This window comes from Cydia pomonella, chromosome 14 (assembly GCF_033807575.1).
Source record: "Cydia pomonella isolate Wapato2018A chromosome 14, ilCydPomo1, whole genome shotgun sequence".
NCBI lineage: Eukaryota > Metazoa > Arthropoda > Insecta > Lepidoptera > Tortricidae > Cydia > Cydia pomonella.
The window spans coordinates 18,474,527-18,493,215 of NC_084716.1; the positions used below are offsets into that span (position 1 = coordinate 18,474,527).

Here is an 18,689-nt window from a genome sequence, read left to right on the forward strand (position 1 = left end):
TCAGTTAAATTGACGCTCTTTAGAGCTTACTGTCAGACTTTCTACACGTGCAGCCTGTGGGTGAAGTTTACATAACGAGCCTATAACGCATTGCGCGTTCAGTATAATAACATCTTGAGGATGCAGTTGCGGCTACCGAAGCATTGCAGCGTGTCCGGTATGTTCGCTGAGGCGCGAGTAGCTGACTTTTTTTGCCATTAGGCGGAAAAGAATCGCCTCCATGCTGAGACGGGCGCGCGGCAGCAGCAACAGTCTACTCAAGGTGTTGGCCGAGCGCCTCGACTGCCCCGTTATAAAGTTTTGGGTGGAGGTGGCAATGTGGGAGAGCGAAATAGAGTATGGCAACCTGCGCCCCTACTTTCCACACATCTTAGTGTTTAGTTATAAGTTCTTATTTTTGTTTTTCTCTTGGTACCTAATTAGCATAGTTTTAAGTTTATACTAATAGTCATTATGGATCAGTGATCTGAAATAAACGGTTTTTTTTTATTTATACCCTGGGTACGAGACGAAACTTAAATACGTCCTTTTCTACATATTAAAGGTTGTGCTAAACTATTTACTTTTATACCTAACATTTTATTCGATTCGATGAGCGATTGTACTGCCGTGCACCCGTCTCAGTATGGAGGCGATTCTTTTCCGCCTAATGGCAAAAAAGTCATCTACTCGCGCCTCAGCGAACATGCCGGACGCGCTGCAGTGCTTCGGCAGCCGCAACAGCATCCTCAAGATTGATCGCTTCAACAAGCGAGAACTATTAATAGATACCTAATTTGTTTTTTCTGTAAACTATACCTAAACCTTGGTACCTAGTTAAGATGCCAATCGTTCGCGATACGATAATCTCTGCATTATGCAGTGCACCCTAGTCATCTGGAAAGCGAAGCACATACGGAACGCGTTTCTGTTACCCATTACAGCGGCTAGCTACAGGCCGAAAATTCCCACCAACTGGGCATATTGCTTACAGAGGGTATGTGACACACTGTACATTACTCTGCTCTCAGGGCTTCTACATCCCTACTCATGCACGGCGTTCGAATTTGCAGTGAGTAGAGTTCACTCTCACCTTCAGCAAAACCGAAAGACCTAGATCTATATGATTAGTAAAATAGCCGAAACAATACGAAGCAGCACTCTAAATGGCGCTACATGTAACGCCCCTTACACTGATACAAGATTTTCATCTAATACTGTCAAAAACCAGTGCATGATTCAACCTTTACCGGTCGCCGTGGTAAGACCTAGGATTTACCAAATCCATGTCGGTAAAAGCCCGAAGTGAACAATAATTATTTCACATTTCGGGGTTTTACCGATCGGCATCGGTAAAACCTAGGTCTTACCGGTATATCCTAGGTTTTACCGTACTTCGGGCTTTTACAGTAACATCTATACCAATGTTTTTTTTGGTTTACTCCTAGTTTTACCTTCCATTTATAAACATACTTTGCCTTAGAACTACAAAAATATAGTAAAATACACACCTGAACGAGAAAAAACGAGTTTATTTGTGGACCATAGTTGGGAGCTTTGGACTATAGTTGGGTGGTTTTACGGTAATACAATTATGAATTACGATGAATTTGTGTAATAAAATAATAGTAACGGTGACAAACGTCGTCTCCATACACTTTAAAATCTAGAGACCTACAAAAGTTAGTAGGAAATCGACGCTTAAGAATCAATACTGTCTAACTAACATTTTTTAAGTTTTTTACCTTTTAATGCAGTTATGTTCGTTATTTTTTTCTCCATCTAACTGCATTAAAAGGTAAAAAACGTAAAAAATGTTAGTTAGACAGTATTGATTCTTAAGCGTCGAAATGTAAAAATAAATAAATAAGAGCCCTATACTTACCCTGTAGTCTTTAAACTACTTCAAAATCCTTATTAATATTTATCCACCTACCTACTAGTTTTCAATATGCTTAAGCACTTCCTCTGTAAAGTCGTCAGTGGCACAAAGTAGCAAATATATTCAAACAATATGATCTCGAACGTATTCAAGCATACCCCACACTACCGTCCCAAAACAAACAATCGTATAAACCAAGCAACTATAAATCACATCTGCCCTTTCAAATATGCAGCTCATAGATTTCTAATCTGCATAAGTAACGGCCCCAATTAAGAAAATCAAAGACATTGAAAACAATCTCTTTGACCAAGTAAGACGGACAAAACGGACGCAATCTAGTAATGGGGATCGATCGCGATTACCTAGGGGCCGGGGTTTTAAGTTCGGTGGAAAGGTTGGTTTAGAGATACGGGTATTGTTTTATGAGTGTAGCTGTGGGGGGTTGCACTTATAGGGAACAGTCTGTATACGATTTACAATATACATTATTTATCTGCTGTAGAGTTGTTACACAAACACACTTTATTTTCGTAATTTCATATTTATTAAATTAAATCTAGTAATGGGGATCGATCGCGATTACCTAGGGGCCGGGGTTTTAAGTTCGGTGGAAAGGTTGGTTTAGAGATACGGGTATTGTTTTATGAGTGTAGCTGTGGGGGGTTGCACTTATAGGGAACAGTCTGTATACGATTTACAATATACATTATTTATCTGCTGTAGAGTTGTTACACAAACACACTTTATTTTCGTAATTTCATATTTATTAAAATAAATCTAGTAATGGGGATCGACCGCGATTACCTAGGGCCGGGGTTTTAAGTTCGATGGAAAGGTTGGTTTAGAGATACGAGTATTGTTTTATGAGTGTAGCTGTGGGGGGTTGCACTTATAGGGAGCAGATAAATAGTGTATTTTGTAAATCGTATACGGATACTAAGTATTTACAAAATACACTATTTATCTGCTGTATAGAGTTGTTACACTTTATTTCGTAATTTCATATTTATTAAATTAAATCGAGTAATGGGGATCGATAGCGATTACCTAGGGGCCGGGGTTTTAAGTTCGGTGGAAAGGTTGGTTTAGAGATACGGGTATTGTTTTATGAGTGTAGCTGTGGGGGGTTACACTTATAGGAAACAGTCTGTATACGATTTACAATATACATTAATAATCTGCTGTAGAGTTGTTACACAAACACATCTTATTTTCGTAATTTCATATTTATTTAAGAGGGAAGAATAGCTTTTAAAATCTAACGAAATAACGATATTTTTTCTATGAAATTCCATTTCGGATAAAACGTTTTCCACTACCTACTACGTGGTATTTAAAAAAAATACCATAATATAATGTTGGACCACCGGTTTGGCCTAGTGGGTAGTGACCCTGCCTACGAAGCTGATGGTCCCGGGTTCAAATCCTGGTAAGGGCATTCGTGTGATGAGCATGGATATTTGTTCCTGAGTCATGGGTGTTTTCTATGTATTTATATATTATATATATCGTGCTAATTACCCTCAACACAAGCCTTGTTGAGCTTACTGTGGTACTTAATCAATTTGTGTAATAATTTCCTATATATATATTTTTTAAGGTTAATCATGTTAACCTACCATGAAAAAAAGATTTCTATCATATAGAAAACAAACTCAAAAATTAGACCTTACCTCTCTAAAACATACAACAGCACACATAAAAACCTCAATATAAGCGAAACCATGAAACAAAGCTAACAGTAACCACCCTCACCTCCCAGGATATAAAAGGGGGGTCAAATAACAAAAAAAAAACATATTTAACAACAAAACGCATCAAGTATGTCACTTAATACCTACTTAATATTGTATATGTTACACAGAGTAACTTCGCTTCTCTCAAAACACAACACATATAAAATAAATAAAAGCCAAACGGCCCGATTCGAAGAATGAGATACGATAACGATAAGTTCCGCGGAGGCAGCATAATTCCATTTTTATCACTTGTCACTATGCCCGTCACTTTCGCGCTTAAACGCTTGTTAGAACGTGACAGGCATGGTGACAAATGATAAAACGACGACCATCTTAGCCCTCCTGTGGGGCTAAGACGGTCGGCTCTTTGTCATTTGTCACCATGCCTGTCACGTTCTAACAAATATGTAAGTGCGAAAGTGACGCATGAGATGACAGATGATAAAAATGCGACCATGATACCGCTGCTGGTAGATAAGTTCTCATTTAGATATCGTTTGTATGTCGTATAATTGACAGAAGCAGCTCGATTCGGGCAACCAATGTCACTTTGACGTTAGAAATATCGTAGATCTTATTGGGATCACAGCTGAATCGAAATAAACTGGAGTTGCAGGCGTCCGTATGCTTGTTTGCCACCGTCATGGTATTAAAAAAAACGTCAATTTTGACATGTCGTTTCGTTATCGATCTTTTAAAGATCTTTCCTTAAACGTGTCTTAATTAATCATTATTCAAACCAGGCCGTATGGCAAATAAAATCCTGAAGCGAAACCATGAAGCAACACTGAATCAGTAATCACCCCCACCAGACCCTCAGGAGATAATAGAAGGAAGGAAAAAAAAACCGCATTTCCAAGTTTCACTTCGTATTACTTAACCCATTCAGCGCTAATCACGACACGTTGTCGTTTTGCCTCTACGAAACATTTTCGCTACATACCGGGAAACCCATGTTATCGTCTACGACATAGCGTATGTTACACGGAATAACTTCTCTCTAAAACATACAATACACACACATGTGCACATAAAAGCTGAATGTAAGCGAAACCAAGCAATATTGAAACAGTAATAAAGCCCCCCCCCACCCCTTGGGAGATAATAGGGGGGTGAAGTGGGTCACGCTCCCGGGCGGGCAGCTGTGTACGAACAATGTCTTTTTTAGGTTTTTATTTTGTGTTAGATGTCTTTACTTATTAAACAGTCAACTGTTTAATAAGTAAAGACAACTGTTTATTAAGTAAAGACATCTAACACAAAATAAAGGGCTAAAAAAAGACATTGTTCGTACACATACATAGGGCCGTATATTTGCTTCAATTTTCAAAAATTCAAGCAAATATACGGCCCTATTCGAAGAATGAGATACGATAACGATAAGTTGTATTACTGACTATGTAATTCTTATCTTTTGTGTGTCAAATTCCATAATGTCGAATTAGGATAGCCTGTAACGATGGTTGTGTGTATGTAATAAAAAAAAGTTCTTATTTAGATATCGTTTGTATGTCGTATTAATTCACAGAAACAGCTCGATTCGGGCAACCAATGTCACTTTGACGGTAGAAATATCGTAGATAGATCTTATTGGGATCGAAATAAACGTCAATTTTGACATGTCGTTTAGTTATCGATCTTAAACGTGTCTTAATCATTCTTCGAATCGGGCCGATAGTCGTTGAAATTTGAATTTATTTCGACACAGATTTCAATATGAAATCGATCAGAAACTCTAGTAGTGATTTTATATTATGCCATGTTTCATAAAGCAAAAAAATAACTAATCGGAACAAAAGACAATATTAATAAGACCGAATTGCCTATTGTGTATGACTTTTTTTTTTAAGGAAAGAATTCGATTGTTAATTCTTATATAAATTAGGTGTGTGTGTTGGCTGCATTGCATTATCTTAATTATGTGTGTTCATATGTAAAAAGAAAAAAAAAACAAACATGTAAGTAACACGTGTTGAACGGTTCGTTACATTCTCTAATTAGGCGTTTACGAAATTACGAAAAACGCTCATTTTAGCGACCCTCCTATATTTAGCACAACCTTGGCATTGGGATTAAAATACATGTAACGACGCTCATGACATGTCCTTTTTATAGCTCAATCGATTTAGATGTAAAAATAACTCGTTTAGGATCGCTGGGAAAAACCGTTGTGCACAATAACGCCAATACAATAGAGCGTTTTCTTGAAGCCACGCCTGGCATTGTGAACGCCCAGAGAAGAAAGAAAAATTTCTGGACGGATTGTATTGACTTTTTAAACGCCCAACACACCCACTGGGTCTCATTGTGTGCACGTCGACAATACCTTGGAACCACTGTGCGCGGGACTAAGACGATCGTAGGGCGGAGTCTAGAGAGAGAACGCGGCGCACCTATTTGATAAATAATGGGGGGGAGTGGGACAGCGCGCGCCGCTCGGTCACACTGCGCTAGAAAAGGATGGGCGTCCGCTTTGTATAGATTCTTGTGTTATTCCGCATAGACAATTGATTATTTTGCAATTTCTAAATAAAACCTTATACAACATTAACACTAAACCGTCATTAATACTGCAATACAGCAGTCTTTACTGTTAAAAAGGTCGATTTTATTAAAGTAGTGTAACTTAATGGTGTGTAAGCGGGGTATTGTTCGTAGGGCACTGACATTAGGTAGGTGCGTCCTTGTCGCACTCGCGGGGCGGGGGGCAGGCATTGTAGCGCGCGCGTATTGTCGCTTCGATCTGCTTCATTGTGTAGCGGCGCGTCGCATCGAGCGGACGTACGTCTGATTTTCGAATTTCGAACCGCGTTCGATCGTGTACGAGTTTGAGCGTTCGTTTTTTTGTGTTGTGTTTTTAAAGTTTTGAACTGTGTTATAATGCCAAAGAGTGAGACTGTTTAGACGTGTTTTTTTTTTTCTGTTGAATGCTGGCCGGTTTTCTCTGATGTCTCGAAAACAGAAAGGAACAATGGTAACACTGCTGAAGGTATGTGAAATTACATTTAAATAAATACTTTGACCACAGCAAAAAAAAATCGTTAAACATAATTTCAAACATGTTGTAACTTGCCCACTGGTCCAAACGGTCAAAAAACTTAACAAAAGTCCCTAATAAGTAAATTCGTCTGTCCTTTTGTATTCTTATTTGAATAAAATCCCTTATTGTGGCAAAAGGTTGCGAAATACCTCGCAGTTTTACCAGTGTGAAAAGAACCTGTTTTCCATTCAGCTCGTCTGACATTTGACATGGTCAAATGATGGATGAAAGTCGGACTTTTTGATCGCTTTGAATAAAAGGGATTATTATTGATTGTATGTAAAAATAACTCGGATTACGGTAGTTTTTAATAATTTCATGTTTTGTTAAACGTTGTGAATAAATTACTTTTTAATTTTTTTTTGCACATTTACCGTTTTTGAATAACGAACTTGATGGATCCAAAACTGGGATTCTTTTCAATTCTTTTGTATTTTTTATACTACGTCGGTGGCAAACAAGCATACGGCCCGCCTGATGGTAAGCAGTCTGCGTTGCCTATGTACGCCTGCAACTCCAAAGGAGTTACATGCGCGTTGCCGACCCTAGCATATGTATTATTTTAATGATAACTTTTTGCCAATTAATTAATTTTCTCTGTGTATGATAAGAGTCCTGAGTCCTGACTGAATTTCTAGCCATTTATTTTCGAAAACGATTTTTTGGTCTATCCGGCACGAATGAGATTTGAACCCACGATTTTGATCATATTTATTTATTCAGTTGTCATAGATCACCAGACACATACCTGTGAATGGTTAAGTTTCATATTTGATTAATTTAGTTACCCGGGGCCCTGTTAGTTGAAGGGTTGTGCTCATATTTGCCTTATAGGGAATGCAAGTTATTTACTTTTTATGTAGTTTAACGACCGGTCTGGCCTAGTGGGTAGTGACCCTGCCTATGAAGCCGATGGTCCCGGGTTCAAATCCTGGTAAGGGCATGTATTTGTGTGATGAGCATGGATATTTGTTCCTGAGTCATGGGTGTTTTCTATGTATTTAAGTATTTATAAATATTTATATATTATATATATCGTTGTCTAAGTACCCTCAACACAAGCCTTATTGAGCTTACTGTGGGACTTAGTCAATTTGTGTAACTCCTCTGGAGTTGCAGGCGTACATAGGCTACGGATACTGCTTACCATCAGGCAGGCCGTATGCTTGTTTGCCACCGACGAAGTATAAAAAAAAATGTCCTATAATATTATAATATTATTATGTCTTATAATATAATATTATTATTAATATAATATTATTATTATTTATTTGAAGCTGTACTACTGTTTTATCATCGTTTGGGTGTCTTTCGAAAATTTATAATTACGCTTAAAATATGTTCGTAAAGGCACTCTGATTTGCCTTAAGTCCCCCTTTCGTAGTGTATGTATTTATGTATTTATTTGCAAAGAATAAGTAGGTACAAAGTGTCTTAGGTGGTAAGTAACAATTGGTTGCTTATTCTGCTATTTGTACTAAACAGGTTGTACTAGCATGCTAAGTGTCAGGTTTACTTTTGAGAAATTTAGCAAGCTCTGTTCTCCATACAATAGTACATTACGATACAAGTGCGAAAAATAGGAAATTCGAAACGAGCGGCGACAAATTAAAACACGACCGAAGGGAGTGTTTTAAATCGACACGAGTTGCGAATTACCTATTCGCACATGTATCGTACAACGTACATATGGCCCTTTAAATGTTCGACACAGTAACGTAATATGCTAATTTTCGCACTAGTGCGGTAATGTAAACGTAGTTAAGCCTTCACTTTAAAACGACTAGCTAGATTGCTCTGAAACTTTACTTACATAAGGTTTATCTAGTCCTGTAATTAGTTTATATAGCTTCAGTTACTATAGTTAAAAAATAGCGAATTTAAGTTTTTCATAAAAAATAGTTTTGCTATTTACAGGACTAGATATACCGCATGTCATTGTATATGCAAAATTTCTTTAAATGTAGTTTTAAAAAGAGAATGAAAATACGTTTGTACGGGAAGTTGAAATTCGGCTTGCCGGGGTCTCTCAATATTTGTTTATACTTTTTTTTTACTGTTTCGGTCTATTTACTGTACCCCTAGTGTAAATTTGATCGACATCATAACGTGACGAAAGCGTTTGCGTTAAGTCTCATTTTGTATAGGATTTTGAGTTTCCAAAACGTCCCGCTTGGCGCGCTCTTTCTAAATCACATACAAAATGAGACTAAACGCAAACGCGTACGTCACGTTTCAAAATCGAATTTATTTACACTAGGGGTACTGGTTGTCAGATTCCATTTTGTTTTCAACGAAACCAGTGCCTATTATTTTAAGCCATATGAAGCCAGGTTAGGTACCAATGTGCAATAATTTGAAGAATTCTGACAGCCTTCGGAGGCGGGCCGTGAAAAATACAGTAGCGATTATAAATTGCATAATGGCTGGTCTATAATTTACATTTACAAAAGGAACAAATACCTACTTACCACTTAACAATCCTTAAATACCCTTTTAGCCTGTCGCCCGCGGTAGCCTTTCAAAAGCTTACTTCTGAACGTGTTTTTATTTTTGCTTCGGTTGATTCATCTTTAATGGCTGCGGAGATAATGCGAAATATATAGGTTGGAACAAACGATTTTTGTAATGATATTTATTGTTATTTAAAACAGCTGCGTTTATTAAAAGGTTTTGCATCCTTCTGGCAAGTATATTACCAATTTTATGAACATATCTACTGATAAATGAGTATATAAGAGGAAGTCTGAAATGAGTATATAAGAGGAACTCTGAAAGTTGCACGCATAATAGAAAAAGTAAGAGCGAATCGCCTAGCGTGGTATGGGCATGTGATGCGGAGGGATGAAAGTCATGTGACGAGAAAGGTATTACGAATGAATGTGGAGGGATGGAACGGGAGAGGAAAACCTAGGAAACGGTGGATGGATTGTGTGAGAGATGACATGAAACGAACGCGAGTGAACGATGAGATGACGGGTGACAGAAAGATATGGAAGGAAAAGACATGCTGCGCCGACCCCAAATGAATGGGATAAGGGCAAGCGAATGATGATCTACTAGGTAATGACAGTTAAGTTATTTTATGGTTGGTTATATTTTTAATAGAGTCAGACCAAGATAAGCTATGATTTTGAAAGCCCAGAAGGTGCAAGTGTCAAGTAAACATCATAATTTAATAGAAGTTTGGCATTTAAAATTTTGACGACCGGTTTGGCCTAGTGGGTAGTGACCCTGCCTACGAAGCTGATGGTCCCGGGTTCAAATCCTGGTAAGAGCATTTATTCGTGTGTTGAGCATGGATATTTGTTCCTGAGTTGTTGTTTTCTATTTATTTAAGTATTTATATATTATATATATCATTGTCTAAGTACCCTCAACACAAGCCTTATTGAGTTTACCGTGGGACTTAGTCAATTTGTGTAATATTGTCCTATAATATTTATTTATTTAAAATAACACGTGCACCGTCTGTGCTATCAAAATCGCTGCCAACTAATCTTGATTTGACTCTAAGATCATATAACATATCATATAACATTTTTTATATATGAGTTTTACTACATTTGATTAGTATCATCTAATAGTAACGATTACTATAATCTCTTTTCGGTGCAAAATCCCATAAGTATACACGAAAATTAAATAATATAATATCTTTCCGATTACCCATTTACTTATAGGTATATTTCAGAATCAGAATCAGAATAGCCATTTATTAAATTAATACTTGCGTTGGTACATTGTTTATAGTATTTATATTCATCGATTATATATTTATATTTAACGTTATAATTATTATATTAAAATGGCCTCTCCTTCAGGGGGTACGAAGGAGGCGTGGTAATAAAACTCCATGGGTTACCAGCGCTGCTAGGAGTTTTTTTTTGTGACTTACAATGCAAATGGAATTTACATTTTTTGTTTCTTTTTTTATTATTTCATTTAGGTAAACGCGTTTTTCCAAAACGAGCACGTTCCATGCTTCATAGCATGGAAGCATAGGTATATTTAGTAATTAACAAACCTATTCTATGTATTTAAGTATTTATATATTATATATATCGTTGTCTAAGTACCCTCAACACAAGCCTTATTGAGCTTACTGTGGGACTTAGTCAATTTGTGTAATAATGTCCTATAATATATATTTATATTTTTTATTTTATTTATTATACCGATTATTTTATTGGGGCGAGTCAAAATGTACACCGCATAAAATTCAATAAGCATCGTTTTTAAACAGGTGAACTACAAAGTATTCCATATTCCCATAACAAGCCATATTAATGCCCTTACAAATTGCCCGCTTTTACGAACACGGACACAAAAAGGGTGACAATCGTTAATTGCCCCTTTTAATGGAAAAAATGCAAACTCGCCGTATTGTCCACGTCAGTGACGACCGCATTTAAAATTTAAACTTAAGTAGGTGGTAAATTAACGCGAATTGATCTCTTGTTTCCAAATTGCGGGCTTTTTTAGCGTTTAATGCCCTCGGCCGGCAAAGCGCTGATATATTTTTGTTAATGGTTCCAGGTTTTGGGAACTGGAGTTTTATTACGCTTGGTAATTAGAAGGATTTAATAAAATTGGAAGGTTTAAAGGATTAGATTTTTTTAATTACGTAAAGTGGTTGTACGTAATTACACTATATTTAGTTATATCCCTTAGTAATTTACCAGAAACGGAAGACGAACAATACCTAAGGTACAAGTTATACTACTTAGCAGGTATGGCAGGTATGTACTTACTCGTACATACGTAACGTATACGTTAAATTCATCTGACAATATATAGAATGGACTGATATAGACGAGGTTTCGCAATTATTTATTTATTTAATCTTTATTGCACAAAAGAAAACCGTATAGTACAAAAGGCGGACTTAATGCCATGAGGCATTCTCTACCAGTCAACTTTTGGGCAAAGCAGAGATTGTGGGCGGTGCTACTTTAAAAACAACAACCAAATAACATAGGTACCATACATACATATAAATATACATACTTATATTACTTATAATATATACATAAATAACGACAAAACATGCATTATGAATTGAATTAAGTATGTTTCTATTCGAAGTGTATCGAAGTAGATTTGTAAGTACAACCTGTTTAGATTATATAGATATTGGTACTTTAATAATAAAATTACTAGCATTCGCATCCGCATACCAAAATATAATATATTCACAATACTTACATTCAGAAGATTTTTACAAATGAATGTACGAAATTCTATATTACAAAATGTGTGCGTTACCACGGCCGCATGGACTCATTCGGTCGCTGCAGAGACATTTTATGACAGTAAAATTACGTGCATTTCCAGGAAATCCGTTCCCATTTTGCCATTTGTTTAATTTTATTCGAAGCTCAAAAAGGAATTACATTACACTGCCATTAAAGCGTAAACTTTTTTGTAAACACGGGATTACGAAAATGCCCACTGTGCAGGTTTTTGGTTCTTACTTGAATTATTGCTAATGCATAGGCACATCGTCTGTTATTGTAATATGGTGGTGTATAGGTGATAATCTTAACTACATTTTTTTACTAAATTAAACTTGTCTAAAACAATAAAAAAAAAATTATATATAAACTTGAACATATAAAAAAAAACAAAAGTTAGTCACCGGGCGAGATTCGAACCCGTAACACTCGTTTCTAGCCGTCCGCGTCTTAACCCGCTGGACCAGACGGACAGTAGCCGGTATGACGAAATTAGCGACCATTTTCTGCGTCGAAAGCGAAATGCATGAATCCTCGAAAACACGCGTTTTCCCAAACATAAGACTAATCTAGATCGATTGTATACCCCCAAAAACACCCATATACCAAATTTCAGCGTAATCGTTAGAGCAGTTTCAAAGTCATTGACTATTAAATCACTTTTAATTGTTTTACAATAGTACCTAAAAAAAATACGAGTTAGTCTTTTCCTGCTAATTTTGTCGGTTGACAAAAAAAGTTTCAAGAAGTTAGCCATGTTGTACGGTTTTTTTTCCCCTCTAGCTTTTACTCCCTGCCAATTTGCACAGGGTGAATTCGCCAATGTCGGTGTTGATGTTGTACGGTTTATACATTTCATACGTCACGTCACATCGTCAGTCAGGTACAGTTTTTTAAGCTGTCAAAACGTTACAGGTCTATTTCTGTGCTTTCGAATTTGAAACTTTTACTCGCATTTCGATACCTATAAAAGTTCTAAACTCGAATTTAATTTATTTATTTCAAAAGACAACAATGGTTCATAATGGTTAGTAACATTTAAGGTTTAAAACTAAGTGTTAGTAGAACAAATACAAAAAGACAAAAAGAAAAGCGAAAAGTACAGCAACAATAACAAACAATCACCTGGTAGCGGTCATGATACCCACAAAATGTCGCACAACAGGTGAGTCGTATCGGCCCGCTACCGTAGCCAGGATGGGGTTGGAGCTGGCCCGCACTCTGCATTTAATTTGAACTCTTTCTTCAATTCGAACATCTTGAAAAATTATAACTATGCGCTTCGTGTGAAAAATTAGAACGACTTAGCAAATATCTAGCTGACCGCTGAATTTCGCTGATGAAATGATTTATAATGGAATGTTTCGGTAACACGGCAATTGTTTTTAACAAACACTATTTCAGATTCACAGGAAACGTCCACGTATTTATATAAAACAGTGCCCGCAATGAAAACAGTCGTAAATTCAATCGAATATAAACCTAGCCGGATGCGAGAGTTATTAAAAAAAATGTAACTATTTAACCAAACAGATATACTAAATACCGTCAAAGTCCAGGAGGTCGTAAACGAAAGATGCGGTTGCTTATGGTGCATTTATTAGTTTTAAAAAATCTATAGGATGTGGTTACCTTAATGTGTAACTGAAACATTGTGGTTATTAACAGATTACAAGCTAATGGTTTGATATATCTTTTATTTGGTCCTTAAACCATAAAGGTACCATTTAGAATCAGGCTACACCAGATTTACTGCTGCAGTACTGCGCGATAATACTGCCGAATGCAAATGTCAAATTTAATATTAACTTCTTCTTTTATATCCCTTGAAAGGGATAAGTTCGCCTTTGTACAAATGATGTGTATTTTTTCCTGTTTTATGTTTCTTGTTGTACAATAAAGTGTTTTACTACTACTATTACTACTTCTCGATAAAATTACCATTTAGATATTTTAGATATATCCTTTAGCAAGGTGAAGGAAAACATCGTGTGGAAACCGGACTAATCCTAACAAGGCCTAGTTTACCCTCTGGGTTGGAAGGTCAGATGGCAGTCGCTTTCGTAAAAACTAGTGCCTACGCCAAATCTTGGGATTAGTTGTCAAGCGGACCCCAGGTTCCTATGAGCCGTGGCAAAATGCCGGGACAACGCGAGGAAGAAGAAGATATATCCTTTAGCAATGTCGTCGGCTTCATAACTGCAGCTGTATTGCAGAATGACATTACTGCCGGCATTGCTGCCGTAGGTGTCAAACATCGGGCAGGAACATCGATTTTGACATTCGCGGTAACAATGCAATCCGCAGTGACGTCACCCTGCAATACTGCTCCAGTAATGCAGCCGACTGCATTGCTGAAGGAAACGTCATAAAGGTAATTTTATCGAGATATTTATATTAACTTACGTACGGATATCCTTGATATTTACCACTAGCTTTTCGGTGAACACATCGTGAGGAAACCTGCATACATCTGCAAAGAAATTCATAAGGTGTATGTGAAGTCCCCGATCCGCATTGGGCTAGCGTGGGGACTATACAGGCTGAATTATTATTTATATTAACTTTGACATTTGTATCAGTCGGGAGTAGGGCTGCCATCTCGAATTTCACCAAACCCGGACAAAGATTTAAAAAAACCCGGATAATTGGCGTAAATCGCATTTAATCCCCGGACGAGTACGAAAATAATATTTTTAAAAACAAGACCTTTAATTTTACATGTAGTTTTAATGTGCTTTCTTACATGAAAAGTGTCCGGGACACTTCTTGACACCCCCCCCCCCCCCCCGGACGGCCTCCAAACTAGGACAAATCCGGGAAAACCCGGACGGATGGCAGCCCTAGTCGGGAGCAGTAGCAGTAATGCTGGTGTACTTAGTCTAAATCCGAACGATACCTTAATGGTAAGTAAAAGATGAATCCATCTTTAATTTGGTCCTTAAATCATAACGGTGCTAAATGGGTTTATGACGGTTTCGCAAATTTTATATGGTGTGTTGGCAATTTGCTAGGTCGTGTGTGTAAAATTGCAGTTTAGTTAAATTTAATGTTTGTTGAATCGTTACGGTAATAGATCGAGGTTAAATATTACCTATGAATAATTTATTATTAACTCTGCATTTGGAATGAAATGATTTTTAAGCATTTAATGTATAGACAGAATATTTTTATAAATAAAGGTATTACGCATCGTACAGAGATTACTGAATATAATAGAATACGTGTGTTATTATTATTATTATTTTTATACTACGTCGGTGGCAAACAAGCATACGGCCTGCCTGATGCTGATGATGATATTTACCGTGTATTAAAACAATTTGATTATATTTTATGATGGAGGAAAAATAAGTGTAACCATCAGGGCTAAGATGGTCGGCTCTTTATTATTTCGTCAGGTGACAAGCAAAACTCGTTAATTACCACCACAACTTCATAGCCAATGAACCATATTACTGAAATAAGATTGATTTTTATTTAATATTTTTTTAGTACTTAGTGAGTTTTGCTTGTCACCTGACGATTTGTCACCATGCCTGTCACGTTCTAACAAGTAAAAAGCGCGAAAGTGACGAGCATAGTGACAAGTGATATAAATGGAACCACCGCTGAGTTGAAACGTTATAAAGTTAACAAAATAAATTCGCGACATGCCCGATATAATTATGTTTTAATAAGTGTCTTCTTGGCCATTAGAAAAAGCTTAATGTGACATTGAACATCCATTTGTATATTATTTTACAGTACATATGGTGCTACATTACCGCACAAGTGCGAAAATTAGCATATTACGTTACTATGTGGAACATTTAAAGGACCATATGTACTGTAAAACGTTGTACGATACATGTGCGAATAGGTCATTCGCAAGTCGTGTTGATTTAAAACACTCCCTCCGGTCGTGTTTTAATTTATCGCCACTCGTTTCGAATATCCTATTTTTCGCACTTGTATCGTAATGACTTTTTTTTATAATTTTTTTATAATTTTTTTTTAAGTTTTAAAATCGATATAGCGCAAATAAAAAAAGAGCAATGAATCTTCAAATTCAAATTTAACATTACTTTATTATCGGGCCGAGACAAAATCCTACCCGCCCGAATTGCGCAGCTAGATCACGTAACGCTTACCACTGTGACGGGCAATTCTCGTAATTCGGTGGCATTATCGTCACCCTACATTTTGATCAATTATCCTCACAAACTCGTATCTTTTTTCATTTTACAATTATAATCCCAACCGTATTTTTAGTGAAGTAAAGTCCTTTTTTCATTGAAGCTATATAGCAAGATGGGATATTGAGCGGGTGAGGAGTGGATTTGCCCTTCTTTTTTATTAATTCCCTACGCGTCTCAACGAATCGTCTTTGTTCGTCCTATTGTAAGTACATGTGTAATAAAAATATTGAATAACGCTAGGGGAATTTTGGGGCTTTTTGTATTTTTGTCCCGGTATTTTGTACGGGTGGGACCACTGGGGATTTGGAAATCAGGTGAATCGAAAATTCTAATACGATTTTGAAGTACTTATATCAACCATGAGAATCAAAAGTACCAATGAGTTTATTTTAGAAATTATTTGCGAAAAAAATTACTTTTAATACCATTGACATATATAAGGACGGGCCTTACGGGCACTAGGAATGGTGCTAGTTCAGTGGTGTCACTCTCAAATTTGAGCCAATCGTGTAGTCTAACGGAACTAGTTGCGACCAATCGCGCACGTGATGCGAACTCATCATTCTCATCAACCAATCGCATTGCGGCGTTAGACTGCACGATTGGCTCAAATTCGTGTGTGTGACACCGCTGTACTGGCCCCATTCTCATTTTTTAGTTTCCTTTATCGGTTAGATCATCTAAATTAAGTAAAACCTATTTCCTTTATCGGTTAGATCATCTAAATTAAGTAAATCCCATTTCGTGATTATTCAAGAAGCGGGTATTTAGGGTTCCCAAGGGTCGGCAACGCTTAAGTGGCTCCTATGGTGTTGCTTATGTCCATGGGCGACGATGACCGCTTCCCATCAGGCGGCTTCTCTGCTCGTTTGTTGATTATAGTATAACATTTATAAAAACCTAGTGCCTGCGCCAAGGATGAGTTACCTGAGCGGATTCCAAGCTCCGTTAGGATGCTAACGGGGAGCGCTAAGATGAACATTATTATTAGGTATAGGTGATAGAATATCATTTATTTCAGTATAAGTACACAGTTATACAGTATATATAGAGAAAGAAAGAGAAAAAAAATACTCTATATAATTATACTTTGGCAAAACTTTCATTTTTGGTACAAGCTTTTATTGCTGACTATACTTTTCTCCGCAGGCAACTCATCGAGACAATTCCTAAAACTCCAAACACAATTAGGTTGCGTTGTTTTATCACAGAGTTCCTATGGCCACCTCCTGTCTCCATCATCAGATCAGCTCGATAGTACCTAATATTGCATTGTCACCCAACTTACACATGTATGCAAATTTTGAGCGTCATTAAAAGTCGGGAAGTGGGTCAAATTTAACTTGCAGTATTTGACCCGTACATACATAAGGTACATTGCAAGTTAATTTTATAAAGCTGGTAATAATAAAAAGTTGAACACTCAGCATAATGCCAGATCCTACTAATACTATCTAATAGGTACCTATTTTGGATTTCACGGGCCTGTAAATCCCGGTTTTTTGATAGGCTTGCGTTGCATGTAGATGGTCTTTGGAGAGCTTTAATGTCATGTAGATATAGGTACAGTCAGCCAAAAAGTGGTTTACCACTTTTCCACTCTATTTGTCAAGTAATAGAGTCGAAAAGTGGTAAACCACTTTCTTGGCTGACTGTACCTATATTATTATGTTATCGGTGGACGATTTCATAAGAATTTGCCTAAGGAAGAATACCCCTGCGAAGTTTTTCTCACCCCCCTTATAAATCTTTAATCACCGCCTCAGTTCATCTACCGTCATTTGACAGTGCCCATTGGCATTGTCTGTCAACCCTTCCGTTCGCACGTGTGGCATTGTTGGCATTTGGCATTGTCGGCATTTGGCATTGTCGGTATTGGCCAGTACAATGAGGAGGAAGTGCCATTGTGAGTTCACTTGATAACTTAATTTGGGGGAGTTATTTAAATGAGACTCTGGTGTCTTTTCAAGGTCGAATTTCGAGTGTGAAATTTTTTCTGCGAAGTTTGGTTCTACATTTATTACTTGGCTTAATACTAGGGTTTGTACGACGGATCTGAAAGATCCATGATCTAGAAGATCCATGGATCCGGATCCAGATCAGGATAATTTAATACATTTCGGATCCGGATTGCAAACCCTATACCATTTACTGTTTTTTTAACACGTTCACTGCCAGCGACCCGCTGGGTTCGCTTTTCGCTACGAGGGTCGAAATTATAATATTTTCGTTGTCTTGTTTTGGACCACTCTGTCACGCGTGTATTTCTGTATTTTATCAAATATATAGAATGTCTTTTTAGCTGTAGATTACAATTACCATGAGAAAAATTAAAAACTACTTAAATTTTATCTCAAACAAAAAGCTACACTCCTCCGCCACAATCGGGGACGAAAAACAACACAACGAAAATAATTTTCACACACAAACGGAACGGGAAAAACCGTGTTATCGGCATTTTATGTATTAAGGCTATCTTTGATAGAGTAATTCTAATTTTGTATGGAATTTTGAGTTTCCAAAACGTTCCGCTTGGCGCGCTCTGTCTAAATTCCATACTAAATAAGATTTAACGCAAACGCACGTCACGTTTCGAAATAGAATAAATGTACACTAGGGGCTCTGTTA

General features: G+C 37.0%; 1 protein-coding gene across 2 annotated transcripts in view; it reads left to right on the forward strand.

Annotated features, from left to right (window-relative positions):
* Nucleotides 1-18,689, forward strand: part of LOC133525150 (transcription factor egl-13) — a 531,288-nt gene that overhangs the window by 320,044 nt on the left and 192,555 nt on the right. The window contains exon 1 of one of the 2 annotated variants that reach the window (XM_061861412.1): nt 5,444-6,592. The exons of the other annotated variant lie outside the window; for it this stretch is intronic. The gene's annotated coding sequence lies outside the window, so the exon portion shown is untranslated. Of the gene's footprint in view, nt 1-5,443; nt 6,593-18,689 lie in introns of those variants that run through there. 2 annotated transcript variants of the gene reach the window in all.